The sequence below is a fragment of the Lissotriton vulgaris genome, chromosome 8 (assembly GCF_964263255.1).
Source record: "Lissotriton vulgaris chromosome 8, aLisVul1.2, whole genome shotgun sequence".
Lineage (NCBI taxonomy): Eukaryota > Metazoa > Chordata > Amphibia > Caudata > Salamandridae > Lissotriton > Lissotriton vulgaris.
The window spans coordinates 1,374,258,896-1,374,273,558 of record NC_141696.1 but is presented as its reverse complement, the minus strand read 5'-3'; the positions used below and the strand labels follow the sequence as shown (position 1 = coordinate 1,374,273,558).

General features: G+C 41.9%; 1 protein-coding gene across 1 annotated transcript in view; it reads right to left on the bottom strand.

The window, feature by feature from the left end:
• Positions 1–14,663, bottom strand: part of MRPS6 (mitochondrial ribosomal protein S6) — a 95,910-nt gene that overhangs the window by 57,986 nt on the left and 23,261 nt on the right. The window lies entirely within an intron of this gene.

Here is a 14,663-nt window from a genome sequence, read left to right as displayed (position 1 = left end):
CTTATTTGCGATTAGCAATTTGCTAATCGCAAATAAGATTGCGATTTGAAGGGTGCCAGGGGTGTCCAAAGGACACCATGTAGCACCCCTCAAACGCACATTTGAACAGGTGTTGCGCACACTCATGTCCAGAGGACATGTGTGTGTGTAACATGCAAAAGAAAAAAATGCACTAAAGTGCTTTATACTCTTTTTTCGCAATTTACCACGAACTCAGATTTCGTGGTAAATTGCGACCAAATATTGCGAATTCCAAATTTTTTCAAATGGGTGATGAATTGGATTTAAGGAATCTCTATTAGAGATTCCTTAAATCCAATTCCTCGCAAATATGCGATTTCGGTAATAGCGATTTTTGCATTTGAGATGATGAATCCCAAATGCAAAAATCGCACTCGCAAACGGCCAGATTCTCAGAATCTGGCCATTTGCGAGCGCAATTCAGGTTCATGAATATGGCTGTATATCTGACCCGCTCTCCATAACAGTAAGCCTGAACTTTTGGTTCTGACCGGTCCGGTGCGAACAGAGAGCCACAGTTGGCTTTATGATTTTAGGTGCTATTTTACAGTTTATCATTTAAAAATTCATAACTCTGGTTCTACTGATTGGATTCTTGAAATTATGTGTCTGGTTTTATTTATTAAATTAAGCTCTATTTTTCTGATCTGGTGTGGGATCTTTCTGTGTGTGGGGTTTTCACTGTTTTACTGTATGAAGAATTGCACAAATACCTTCCATATTGACTCTAATTTAATCCTGACTGCTCTGTGCCATGCTACCGGGGGTTCAGAACAGATTAATTTGGAATTTCCTTGTTTCTTACCCTAACTAGGATTGTAGTTGCTGCTTAACCAGGGCTCACACCCCAGTCAACCAGTAACCCAAATTTCTAACAGCTATGAATAAAGACGCTACAGGATTTCAGCAAAAAAGAGCCAGTGAATACTAAACCTAGCAAACGAGGAGTGTGTTCATATCTCATTAGGACATCAATTTGTCCATTTCAGATCCCAAATGGATGATAGGTCGCTACAGTGATTGAGGTGGCTGATTTCCAACAGGAGCCAGCTATTGTGCATAAATGACAGTATTCTGAAAATAAGGAATTCTGAGTAACTTTCCCAGCGTTTGTAGATAAAAAATAAAATAATGTAGATACTTGTGGCATCCACAGATGGCAATTTGTTCAATAGAATGGTGGTGGGAACACCACTTGCATCTGACTTCCTCAAAAAGCATGGCTCATTTATTCCATTGGGAATTTACCCACGATCTGAAGCCTATGACACCGTTTTGAAAGTTCAATGGCTGGGTTCTCCATCTCCAGATTACCAGGATTCGAGCATGGAATGCAAAAAGACAGAGGGATTGAAAAGAAAAAGAGGGGAAGGCAACAGAGCTGTTCTGAACATTTTCGCCAGGGCTGTCTTTGGTTTCCAGTCTGGCCTTGCCAAAAAGATCACAGACACTCAAAAACAGAACTAGTAAGAGCTGAGACAGTAGACCAAAGTTACATGATCCACAAAGCCAAATTAAAAGAAGACACCCCCCAGGAGCATTTATACCTCATAGCCCGCGTTTAACTGCTTCTGGTTCTTGCTTCCATCAAGAGCTCATGCAGAACCCATGCAGAGTAAAAAATGTAAATCATACAATTCAATAAAATGTGACACAAACAAATACACTTGGAACAATGGACGCTGATGTTTTACACCAAATATACTCATCACCTTGAATAACTGGTTGTGAGCCCTGCTATATTCATAATTATCCTTCGAAGTGGGAGGATTATAATTCACCAGCCAAAACATCAACTCCTAAAATGCCGTTTGTAATAACAGGCTGGTCGCAATCACCAGTAGAGTAACAACAAATATGCAAAATACTTTATGCAACCTGTGCAGGAAGAAAACAAGATTCAACTTCAGTCACTAAAGTCAAGTGTCCGTGTTCACAGTAAAGTGGGATGGAAATAGGAAATTTTGCATAGTTTCTGTTTGAAATTGGGTTCCTGGTTGGCAACGGTATGCACCCTGTCCAAGAAGAAACAACAATCCTTGTCAAGGTAAGCTAGATACACACTAAAAGATACCCTGTACTCACCATCTGGTAGCTTGGCACAGAGCAGTCAGGCTTATCTAAAGAGGCAGTGTGTAAGATATTTGTGCAAAACACACACAAACACACACACATACGATGAATTCAACACAAAAAGACTCCACAAAGGTTTATACAACTACGGTAATAGATTATAAACAAAACAAGACTAAAAGGACAAAAACCCAATGTATAGAAGTTGAGATATTGAATTTAAATAGAATAAATGCAGTAAAGCGCTTAGAAGCAAGTAGCGCTAAAAGGTTCCTTTAGGGTGCGCTTGACTGGAGCAAAGTTTGGGCTGACCTCATGGAAGCGCAGGATGGCTAAAGGATCCACGCAGAACCAGGTGAACAAATAACCCTTCCTGGCTGCAAACAGCTAGATGCATCAATCTTCTCTACTCAGTGAAGGCGATGTGTCAGTTTGGAAGAAGTGTGCCCGAGTCAAGAGGCGTCGAGCCATGCGCTGGATTCTGCCAAGCAGTCGAGAGGCTAAGTCAATCTCAACAAGCTGAAGCAGGGGCAATACACTGTCCGATGCGTTGATCTCGGGAGGCAAAGCACAGGTTCCGATGCGATGCGCTGATTTTACTCCCTCAACCGGGTGGATGCGCTGATTTTTCTACACACAAACAAATCCGTGTGACAAGTATCTGGGCCACTTCCAGTGAGCCAGGCGTAGGGGCAGAGGTAGTGACTTTGATTTCTTTGAGTCTCAAGCAACAGGAGGCAAGCCAACAAACCCTTGGAGATCACTTGGAGTGTCAGCAGGGTCAATGGGCAGCAGGGCAACGCAAGAGAAAGCAGGCCTTCCAAGTCTGCAACAGAAAGAGGAGTCCTTTAAGCAGCACAGCAGTCCTGACAGAGGTTCAGTTCAAGATCCAGAAATGTCTGATTTTAGGGGGTTCATAGACCCAGTACTTATACCCAAAAGCGCCTTTGTTGTGGGCGGTGACATTAAAGCAGCTCTCTTAAATATACAGGTTCCCCTTTCAGTCCAAGCCTGCCTGCCATGCTATCTATGGGGTGAATCAGGTCCTTGTTCGGGGGCGGACACTACCTATTCAAGTGAAGTGTTAGCCCCTCCCTTCCATCCTACCCAGGCATGGCCATCAGAATGCACATGTATGTAGATGGGTACTCAAACACACCTATCCTTCCTGCGTTGAGGCTGTCTAGAGGGAATGCACAAAATGTAGCAGTCATCCACCCCAGAAGTGTATTGGAGACAGGGGTCAGGAGAACACACCAGTAACTGCAGAGAAATGTCCACTTTTTTAAAGTGGCATTTGTAAAATAGTAATGTTAAATCCAACTTCACCAGTAAGTAGGATTTATCAATACTATTCCAAACATATGAAACATTAAAAAGCTACTCCTCTTTGATCTGGAATTACAGTTTCAAAGTGAATTAAGAAATTCCTCATTCTAACCTATGAGAGGGAGGAGTAGGCCTCACAGTAGTGAGTGAGAAAAAAATAGGCTGTTTTGTCTCTACTATAAAATGCAAAACATAAAGGCACATACCCTACCTTTTACTTATATAGCAACCCTGCCTGTAGGGCTGCCTAGGGCCTACCTTAGGAGTGACTTATATGTAAGAAAATGGGAGTTTAAGGCTTGCCAAGTCGTTTTTAAATGCGGAGTCAAAGTGGCAGTAAACTGCACACAAGGGCACTGCAGTGGAAGGCCCGAGACAGGTTTGAAAGGCTACTTATGTGGGTGGTACAATCATTGCTGCAGCTCACTAGTAGCATTAAGCCTACAAATCCTGGGTATTAGGGTACACCACATTAAAAAGACTTACACTTAAATAGGTCAATCAGGTATACATCAATTACGCACATGTTTAGAGAAAAAGCACATGCATCATAGCACTGATTAGCAGGGGTAAAGTCCTAATGCCAGTAAAAAGATGGAGGCAAAAAGATTGGAAGAGGATCACCCTAAGACTGACAGGTCAAACAGTTTCACAGGTCATATTTAAGGATTTAAGGTTCTGTGAAACATGGATGTCTTGTAACCTATTGGAGCGATATATATTGGGTCAACGACTTCACAGCCATGAAAAAAGCATCTTGGAAAATACAGAAACAGACAGGTGGGTCCACTGGCACTTCAAGCTTTTGGATCCAATTAGTGTGGAAGCAATAGAATAGCAAGACCTCTGCCCACAGGTAGTAGCAGCTGGTGACATTTGAAAGTGGTAGGGCGCAAACTGATTTGCATACTGCACTGTAGTGAGTGAGCGCAGCGAGCGATTCCGAACCCCATAAGGGGGCTTTGGGGGGGGTTACTGCCCCAAGAAAATTTTGAAAAAAGAGAAGAAAATTAATGCATTTCCAAGCAAATTTGAGGAAGGTTAATAAAGCAATTGTGAAAGTGCAGTTATTACATTAATAGATGGCATAACATAGGTAGCTGCTTATACAGTATACCCACAGAGCTTCATACATTCCGTCCTATTACGCTGCTGAATTCAGACTATAAGACTTGAATGAAAATCTCAGATCTAAGAGTAGAAGAAGTTGCACAGCAGTTGGGAGACAGCCTTTACAAAGCCCTCTGTCCCACTCGTTTTTGTACCCTCCTGCCCTCTGTCCCACTCGTTTTTGTGCCTTTCTGCCCTCTGTCCCACTCGTTTTTTGTGCCTTTCTGCCCCCTGTTCCACTTGTTTTTGTGCCCTTCTGCCCTCTGTCCCACTCGTTTTTTGTGCCTTTCTGCACACAGGCAGCAATATCTGCATGGAAGAGCTTGTGAAAGCCTTATGCATGCATGGCTCGAGCCGTTAGGCCACATCTCTTCTCCAAAGACGATAACAAATACAGCCATAAATACAACCGTCAAACACAGCATACTGGGATTCATACCAAACCCACTGGAATAAGAATGCAGCACAGACTTGTTTTATGGCGCTTCCTATTGGTTCCGTCTACAGGGATCAACAGTAGTGTCATGGGTGCGAGACCTAGAGGAAGAACTAACAGTGAGAACTGAGAACTTATATGATAATGAAAGACTTGCAGTTGTGATCTGAAATGATGCATCACGTATCGGTGGGAAGGGGGATAAAGAGGCAGCAGTAGCACCCACTGAATAACAAACAGAAGTCTGTGTAACAGAGGTCTGACAATTGTTAATTATCAGACAGGCGTGTTAGTAGAAGAAACTACAGGATGTACAAGGCTCTGATACGGTAATGAAACCATTGTCATTTGAAGATTTTACAGAAATATAAATGTATACGATGTAATAAAACTGCATGATCTACATCAATGGATCTCATAAGAGCTACAGGAATAGTCTTGTACCAGAGTTGCGGCTACAATGCTACGTGCAAGAAACAGACTTTCGTACCAGAAAATGATTACTTTAGCCTCTTCGCTGCTGATGACGAGCTGAGCTCGTCATCAGCCACAGTGGTCGTCTGCTGATGACGAGCTGAGCTCGTCATGTAACGCTGCTTTTTTAAATTTGCCGCACACAGCGGGAAAAGCCGCCGCAGCGATGCGGTTAATAAAAAAAAAAATTACTCAGTAAAAGATAATTGGCAGCTACCTGGACTGGGGGCTCAAGCTAGACTATCTAATGAAACGGAAAGAAGCCTGGCTGGTTCCTATCTGAAGTGGCATGGCGGGCGGAAAAATCACAAATAAAAATGCAGCCCCAACAAATTGCAAATGGTCGAGATAAATTTAAGCACTGCATCTAGCACTCTTTGTTCAGGTGAGAGCAATGCCTTTGGATTTTTTTTTCATATAACAGCATCTTGAAGGCCACAGACATGCCTGTTTAAAGATGTTCCAAACAGCACCTCTAAGCCCAGTTGAAAGGTTTATTCCTCATTGCCAGACTTACAACAAAATGGCCTGTGCAGTGAGAGGCAGCTTTACGGCTCAACCATAACTCAGCTGCCTTAAATCACCAGTAGTGTCATTGGGCCATATGTGTCCAGCCTTTTTCCCGTTTGCGAATTGGAAAAAGCCTTTTGGGATGCATCATCCCAAAAGGCCATCACAACATGGAAAATTGCTAAATTTGCGATTCTCTATTTTGCCACTGCAATTAAGGAATTGCAAATTGCGATTCCTTAAATGCAATTCTGGAATCACCAGAAATTTGCTATTTGGCCTTAAGGAATTGCAAATTACCACCAACTTCAAGTTGGTGAAAATTTGCGATTTTCTTTAAAAAAAAGCACTTTTTGATTTTTTTTAAGTGCCATTTGTCACACATACATGCCCTTAGGGCATGTATGTGTGCTAAATGTACCCACATGCATATTTCAGAGGTGCAACAGGGTGTCCTTTTGGTAATCTTGCAACCTTGATTCTCAATTTGCGATTCTCTAATTTTGAATCGCAAATTGAGAATGTCTTCCCATTCAAAGTAATAGCCTAATTCCTAGTCCATAGGAATGAATGGGAAGGTATTCCTTAATTGCGATTCTCAATTTGCGATTTGCAAATAGGGAATATGTAGGATTCGCAACATTTTATGCATATCCTACATACATCGTATTTTGCGATTCTCTAACTGCGATTCACTAAAAATCGCAATTTGAGAATTGCAAAACTCTTTTTTGATACATGTGGCCCATAGACTTGATATGGGGCTGAAGTCACTCAATGCCCCAAACAAGGATTACTTTGGTGCATAGTTTTTTTAGTAAAACGGCTTCCTTTGCTCCCCTTCACAAAGGCAGAGGTCCAGGAAGGTGGAAGCCGTATGGTATGGACTTTAACTTCAAGAAAACTGGACCCCTCAACTGGTGAAAGGAAATGGAGATCAACCTCGACAATTTCTGAAAATTCAATAAATGGGCTCAGATATGAAAAACCAAGGCAGCAGGCCTTTTCCATCTAGGCATGCAGAATCTGGAACATCCACATATCCATCAGGTTCGCCCAATGCAGCTCAAATTTAGGAAACCGTTGAAGACTCAGCTTTTTAAAGAACACTGCATCGCAATGCACTACCCAGCCTCGCCAGTTACTTGTTGCCTTGGTGTGCCTGTGAATATGTACTTTTGGCTAGGTTTGCACTATAGAAATATCATACACATACACTGGTCCAAATTTTTTTTTTTTAAATAAAAATCATAAAATATAGGTGCTGGACAAAACTATAAAGCATGGACTCAAAAGGGCAGTTAGAATGGATTGGGGAAACTAAGACATAAAATACGTGGAAAAAGGAGACCTATTGAGAATAAATGTCACTTTCTTTCAATCTTTGTGTGTGAACGTTTGACCATATTGATAGAACACTCAGCCCCTTCTCTAGGCCATGAATCATTTTAATGTAAAATAAAAATATAGCGCATGAAGACAGATGGTCACTAGGCTTGCTATACCATCCTCTTCGTGCCCACACTCCTTTTTAGGTCTCTCCTACGCAGCGCGCATGCGCTGATAGGAGTGACCTAATGCCATCAGTCCCCTTTTTAAGCCACAACAGTGCACGCGTTCCATTGCCTTTAATGGCAACGCATGCACGTGTGGCTATTCCCTTGCGGGCTCGAGTGCTGACACCATATGTTTGTAATTAAATTGCAAACATATGGTGTCAGCGCTCGTTCACGTAAGGGAAGCAGGTGCAGGCCCCATCCTCTCTCCCTCCCCCTTACTGCCAGCGCCTATTTTTGCGGCCAGCTTGTTGTGAAATAATAGGCATATAACATTGAAACTATTATCTCAGAGTGCAGTAGGGATCACAATAGGTCCTGATGAGTGAAGCAGTGGGGGACTGCTCACGAAACATGTCGACCAAGTAGAGAGTATAACTAAACCAGGATTTACTCCCTCCTTCCCCTTTTTAACATTCCCAGCCAGAGATACGAATAAAGTCTATTTTTTCTACTAGCCAGGGAATTTTTATCATTTTTTCTATCCAACACCTTTCCCTACCACTCAAATTACTCACACTTACCACATCTACAGTCTATTACCACAAAATCAAGTGCTCCCGCGTAGTCGTAGGTCGAAGCACACCTTTCCCCATAGAGGGACAGGAAGACCCCTATGATGAGGCATGACACTATGGGATTCATAGTGTATGAGGGGTATTTTAAAAACACATAGTGCTTTCCCCGCATTCAGTGACGGTGGTTAGCTAAAACAACACATCATATGCACAAATATGTATATTTAATAAAAAGCTCTAAAAAACAGATCAAGGATAGAATCTCGTTGCTTATTATTATTATTATTGCATTTATTGAGCGCACAGCTACCCGGAGGTTTCCCGGCGCTTGCCTTGGGAACCCGTCCTGGCTTTTCCCTGTGAGATAGCCCCTACAGGGCATCCCCAAGGTGAAAGCCAGGCATCCCGCCACAGGGGGGCCGTTGTGGAGATTAAGCAAGCTTAATGCCCAGAGTTGCAGAGTGAGAACCCATGAGTAGAGCAGGCACCGAAGCGAGAATTATCGAGTCCGTGGACATTTGAGCTCAAGACCCTGACGCGTCGGGAATTGAACCCTGGTCCCGGGTCTGACCTCAGCTTCCAGGTCTGCCTGCTCTACACCGTGAGCCACACTTCTCCACAATATATAATGCTTGTTGGTAGCAAGCAAGGACAGTGCTGTTGTGGTGCCGAGTGATGATGTGGTTGGGCTGAGTGATGTGGTGGTGTCCCAGAGTGATGTGGTGGTGTCCCAGAGTGATGTGGTGGTGTCCCAGAGTGATGTGGTGGTGTCCCAGAGTGATGTGGTCGTGTCCCAGAGTGATGTGGTGGTGTCCCAGAGTGATGTGGTGGTGTCCCAGAGTGATGTGTTGGTTTCCCAGAGTGATGTGGTGGTGTCCCAGAGTGATGTGGTGGTGTCCCAGAGTGATGTGGTGGTGTTCCTGAGTGATGTGTTGTGTGAGGGTGTGAGGGGGTATGGGTGAGAGGGTTATGAGGGTGTGAGGGTGAGGGTGACGGGGGTGAGGGTGATGGGGTGAGGGAGGGTGAGGGTGTGTGAGGGTGAGGGTGTGTGAGGGTCTGAAGTAAATGGTGTCAGGGCAGACATCATAAGACAGAGAGAAGAGACTGCATGGTGACTGCGTTGGTCAGTTTCAGAATCAGGAGGGGCAGAGTCAGCACAGTCTGCGAGGGATCAACGTGTCTAGAGGCAAAGCATAGCGGATGTAGCATTGCAGCTAGCAAGTCGAGTGTTTTCAAGCCGAGTGTCCCTAGAGAGATGGCAACACAGCAATAGCATTTGAAGAGCAAGGCTACTGTAAACAAGCACTGTAGGCTTTCACTTTCGTCCAGAAACAAGCTCTCGGCATTGCTGTGGCGGGGGAGCGCATTCCTTTGAGGTCTGATGCGGGGGAGCTGCACACTTCTGAAGTCGGATGCCGAGGCACTGACAAATGGTGGTGTGTTATGTGGCTGGCGATGGTGTGCACACGCATAGATCACATGAACTGTATGCGATCCGCAGCCATTTTGGTAGACTTTTCTTTTCCGCTTACTATAATCTTGCCGGAGCAATGCGCAAGCGCATTGGCTTAGGCAAGACCTAAAAAGCAGCGGCAAAGGTAAATAAAAAGCAAATCGTTTTTAGTCTTCTAAGACAAATCACCCAGCTTTTCAGTTATTTTAATTACAGTTGGGCATGCTTATCTTCCTTTGCTATTAAGCAACTTTTATTCATTGACTATAGTGTATACAACTTTAATTTGACCTGGTTGTGACTATGTACTTCTTTTTCCAAATGGCCATACTACTGTATCTGTTGCATTCATCGGTTCACTTTCAGATTAAAAATAATTCACCTTTCCTGATTTCCATGAGTGGACCTCTCTGAAATTAACTTTTCAGTCGTATCAAGTTGATTTTAATACACTCTCTAGATAATGTCAGCTTATCAAATCTTGTAGTGCTTTCTATAGTGTCCAAGCCTATTTTCCATAAAGAGATTCTCTGCCACATTTACTCACTGATAGAGGAGATAAGGTGGGTGAATTGGAACACCTAATTTCACTTGCTTTAGGGGTATCTGACGTGTGGGTGGGGAGCTTGTTATCAAGATGGTGTGTGAGTGTAGACCAGACCCCTGTGATAGGGTTTTGTTTTTGGGTGTAGCCAGGTGGCACACAACACTAGTTTTCATCTTCTCTACCTCTTGAAATGGCCGGGGTAGTTTACATGTTTACCATTTATAATGTGAGCCGTTTTGTTTAGTGTATTTATACTTGAAGGTTAAGAGTATTTGTAACTTGGCGTTTAACAGAAATCAGCAAACGATAAAAAGGACGACAAGAAACCAGCAAAAGGTAAAAAAGGAGCCAAGGGCAAAGACGAAAATAAGTAAGATGACGCCAAGGAAGAAAACCACTCTGAAAACGGCGATACCAAAACTAATGAGGTACCATTAACTGTAGCAATTCAGTTCTGTGTGAAGATTCCGGTTATAACAATAAAATAGTCTATATAAATAAGGATAATTGTTATTCAAATCTGGTTTTATAACAGGAATCCCATTCTAGCTGATAAAATACCTGAAATGCATGTATGATCAACACTTAAGTTCTTAGAAGCTCAGTGGGATATACATTGCAAGCCATCAGCTAGTAATGACAACATTACGGGAACTGTTAAGGGTAGAAGAGGACCATACACAACACATTTACGGTTGTAAACATTGATTGTGAATGGATAAATGTTTTAAGATGCCCTTCGTGTCTGTTTCTTGATTGTACCATTGTACCTTTTTGTATAAAAACATATATGCATTTATGATTAAATTACTTGGTCATTGTTTCAACAAGAGAAAGTCTACATTCTACAGCTATGTGTTCACTTCAAATGTTTTAGAACTTGAGAAAGCAGGCAGACTATTGTCATTAACGTCTGAAGTTGCAAACAGGTCTGCTTTATATGAGGGTCTGTCCTGAATAATTTTGCCCCTGGAGGTTCTTCTCACCAGGTTACAAAATGAGGGTACTGGTATTACTGCAAAACCAGGTTACAGACAACTTATTAGCTGATTTAATACAGACTAATTATAAATTGGTAAATGTCACATACCCCAAAAAAACGAAAAATTATTCAGGACAGACCCTCATATAAACAAGCATTGGCATAGCCAATAGGTCTCGCCTTTGGGACCTTATAAGTGTTTAGCCGTGCAACAGTTGTTGCACCAAGGATATTGTGCAGCATAACTAAACACTTATAAAGTCCCAAAAGCAAAACCTATTGGCTATGACAATGCTTGTTCTTTGTTACTACTCTGAACTCATCGATATAAAAAGTACAAATAAAAGTAAACTTTGACTCAAGATAAATGGACACTGAAGTGACATATTTTAAATGCTGGGAGGGTCATAATTAAGCCCCCTAAACAGAAGATTGTGCATGTGCTGGGTTTTGTTTTGTTCAGTATGGTGTCAGCCTTCATCAGAACCTTAGAATGGCAACAGAAATATCCTGTTTTCTGACTGGGTAAGGTAAACAAATGAACATAAACCAGAGTCTCAGGGTGGCTCCACATCTTAATACATGAATTTGCGAAAGTATAAATATGTTTAACCATTGTCCAAATTTCACAATAGTCTTTAATTTAAAAATGTTTAACAATCTTGGAAATTTGTGTACCTCCAAGTATCGGAAAAAGGTCCTAGCTATTGAATACCCCATTTTTCTGAGTGTCTTTTCATCCAACACCTAAAATAAATAAAATGCTTCAGTATTTATTTTTTTCACATTTAACTTTTAACTGGAGAGCTGGTTCTACTTTCGAATTAAAGGCTAAAGCATAACACAGCTAAAGCACACGATTAGACAGGAATAACACAACATCATTGGCGTAAGATAAAATCGTATAGTCCGAGTTATTAGGAAAAGGCTCCAAAATTCTTCCCTCATCCTGCAGTAAGGCAGCAAAGGTGTCTAAATCCAAGTCAAGCAGAAGAGGGGAGCCAGAGGGAGAAAGACTTCAGCAAGTTCTCACTTTAGGTAAGACCTATCTGGTAAAATACTATTTGTTTACTAGAAGGCATACATGGTTGCGATTGCACATAAAACACGAAGGGACGAATCACCAAAACAAGGACTTGTGTCTTCCAGATCTGTCGCTGTACCAATTGACCTTTTCTTTCCCTGTGGAGGACTTCAATAAAAGATGCAATCGCTGAATAGCAATACACACTCATGCGATGCATTGATTGCAACATGACTGTAAGAAAATCTCAGGTCAGATAAGCAATGTTACGTCCTTAAGTTCAGGGACCTCTTTATGGAATATCCCCATCATTAAATAAAATCACAAAACACTTTTCTGGAGGGCTTTGATAAGTTACTCTGAATTAGCTTTACAGAGACTGTATTTTTATACTGTTTATCATTTTAGTTATCGGTTTTAAAGATGTGTTTGCCCAATTCGGATTTTAACAGATATCAGCTACTATGTACAATTATATCTGAATTATCATCATCAAATGATGATGATGCAGAACTATTGTTTAGAACTCACCTCTTCTCACTGGAAGGGAGGAACCATTTTGGCCTTCAAATTCTCAGGGATGCTGAAACCCATCAACCACACAGGCTTTGAGGTAAACTCCACAACGAATATGTCATTTTATTCTGCATGCTTTTCCCTGCATGCTGTTAAAACGTGGTCGTTACAACAGCAGCATTGTAACAATGCATGTCATGACCCCGCAAATTGTAACGACTTGATCTGGGGGAGGTGAGGGGGGGGGGGGGGAGGCGCTGGATGTAGGAATAGTATAATTTACTATTCCAATTCCAGAATGTACAACAGTAGGGCAGGTGTTGGATTTTAAATCCAACACCTTCTGCACCCTCCGCAAGTTGCTGTTTTGACTTGGGAATTAATGGTATGAGTTGTTACAATGCGGTCGTTGCAACAAGCGCGTTGTAATTCCCTGCTTGAAAAAGGATTCGTGGAAACGATGTTTATCCTCCACAACATATGGTCATGGTTTGGTAAAAGGGTTGAGAGATACCTTGGGCAGATTACAATTGATCCTCTATCATTTGTGCAACTTTCTTTGCATCTTTGGATATCGGCCTCTGATTAACTCAACAAGAGCTAATTTTCAGGCAGTAATGCAATCCAGTTCTTGTGCACAAACGGGACATGATAGAGGCTGAGGGCTGTTTGAATTCCTATAGGGTTTCTAGTCCTATGCCACTTGATCTATTTAGTGGATGAGTTTCTGATTATTGAAATGCAATATATGTGCTTCTCGGTCTAATACTGGACAGAAAATGAGATCCGTTTTATTTGGCAAAGCTGCAATGGGTGTGGGGGGTGCTTTCATAGCTTTGCAATCACATGAATTAAAATTTGATTTGTAGGCATTGATATTCTTGGTCTTTGTAAAACCAGACAAAATCCGCAAATTGAAACCAAGCTGAACGATCGACAAAGATAGCACCGATGGAATGGCTTCTTAGACATATGGCAATTCAATATACATCTGAAACAGTCCAGGGGAATTTAAATTGCTCTTAGGCCCAAAGTGAACTCATCAATAATGATACTACTTGCATTTATGTATTATGCGTGTGCGTTCATTTTCAGAGAAAAATGTTAGGAGGGCTTTTGCTAAATAAAGTACATTCATTCATATGCTCAGACCCTATTGGCAATTTATGGTGTTGGTTTTCAGCAGTGTGGGCTGGTTTTGTGCGGAGGGGACGGTTTTGCAGGAGCCTTGCAGTATGGGCCCCAGTAACAAAAGCAGTAGTGAACACTTGTGCACCCCCTCTCCCACCAAATTGCAAGGGTTGCTTTTGGTTCCAAGTCCGGCCGTGGCATCAACTGCAAACCAGTAAATAGCATGGGAGCGAGCGCACAGAGAGTTCGGCAAGTGAGCTGATAAAGATTAATAACTGAATTACTGATCATACGTAGATGGTGCAAACCTAATCATACAGAAATGGTAGGCAGTGAGAGAAAACGAGGATAATTGCAGCATTTTTTACAGGAACAGAAAATGGTTTTGAATCAAACAAGAAGCACATATTGTCAGTAGGGTTAGCAAAAAGTGTGGAAGACTGAAAGCAGCTAGGCAAGAGAATAATGGGATGGGTAATCCAGAGAAAGTGATGAACTTCAGAATTAGATACACGATGCTAGCCTAGATAGGTTCAGGAGGTTTAGTGACATCAAGAAATTAACAGCATTAAGACAGGAGGTTGAAATATTAGTCGCTTATTACAGTTAGCGGGTAACTACATCTGCAATGTGCCAGCAAAGTGGTAAGCTACATATTCCTGAACATTGGCGAGAAATAGGGGCGGAGTAGTGAAATAGTGAACATTAGGAGAAAAATGAAACCTATGAGGCCGATATCGTAGGATAAATCAGTCTCTAGTAAAGAGAAAACGAGCTTAGTTAAATATAGTTCAAACAATTAGATGAGAATGACTGAATTCGTATAGTGCAGGAATGGTGTTGACTGACAGCCTTTTGGCTTTGTCAATGTCTATTATATTTTGAAATAGTACTTGTACGACTGTTATGGAGAGCTGCTGGTCCATTGCCAATATTAAAGAAACAAATGGCTAAAAGCAATAACAAAAATAAGGTTCTCAAAA